We start from the raw sequence: 1062 nt of genomic DNA, 5'->3' as shown, positions 1-1062 counted from the left end.
GGGGCCCCCCCCAGCCAATAACTTGTAAGACAAGAGACAACATTTAGTGATTTATTTATTTCAATTAATTAAGTTGTGTAAGGCTTCCAGAGAGAGAATGTTTTCCTGAGAGCATAGGCTAGGTCATAGGAAATAACCATTCACAACTATAATAAATTAGCCAAAAAAGTTTTTTAATGCAGTCCTTGCCTGCAGTACAGTGTGAGCCGTGCAGGCTCTAGTATAAACCATAATAGAAAATGACAACACAGAAGGTACAGGACATTCTGCTGTAGAAACCATACAAACACCTGGGGGGGGGCACACTGAGCATTCCCAGTCCAGTCAGAACAGTTGTTGTACAGTAAAAACCAGTATCCAAAGCTTCCATAAAAACCCATTTGGTATCAAAAGTCTCAACGCCAGCAGCAGCATTAAATGGAGCTCAACTGAACATCCCAAATGGCAACAGAACCTTTGCGACATTCCCTGGAAAAACATGTTCTTCCTATTAAATGAAGGGGTGAGAAACCAGCCTTATTCAGCAGAGCTGTGAGTGGCAGGTCCTTGGCTGAGCAGAACAGAGTTCACGGTAGGTGAGATGGTGCTCAGCACCATCCCCAGGCCACGCTGGGTCGTAAGAGCTGAATGTCCTAAGTACAGGGACGTTTCTGTCACCTTTCCCAGTGCTGTCCCAGCTGCCCTTCCTCAGGAGGAGCAGGGTGTTGGGCTGTGGCTGTTGGCAGCACTAACCCGGGGCAGAGGTAGTGCCTGTGCTGCCCCACCCGAGCTTTCCTGCCCTTTCAAAGCACCCGGGAGTGAAACCAGACACTGGACTTTGAAACGAGGTAAAAAACTCCTCATGCTGAATGCTGACATACAGCTAGGGCTGCAGTTCTCTGATCCTGAGGTAATTTTTATCTCTGAGGGACCCACTTTCACAACCAACATAAATGAGTCTCACTTTCAGGTGAAAAACAGCTGGAGAGAGAATTATTTATAAAGCAACACGATCTTTTGTATTTTACGTGGCACTAGCAAAAGGGATGCTGTTAGAAATTCCCTGCTCCAACAAAGCAATTT

The sequence above is a fragment of the Chaetura pelagica genome, unplaced genomic scaffold (genome assembly GCF_000747805.2).
Source record: "Chaetura pelagica isolate M959 unplaced genomic scaffold, ChaPel_1.0 scaffold344, whole genome shotgun sequence".
Taxonomy (NCBI): Eukaryota; Metazoa; Chordata; class Aves; order Apodiformes; family Apodidae; genus Chaetura; species Chaetura pelagica.
Note: the sequence above shows the minus strand (reverse complement) of the source record.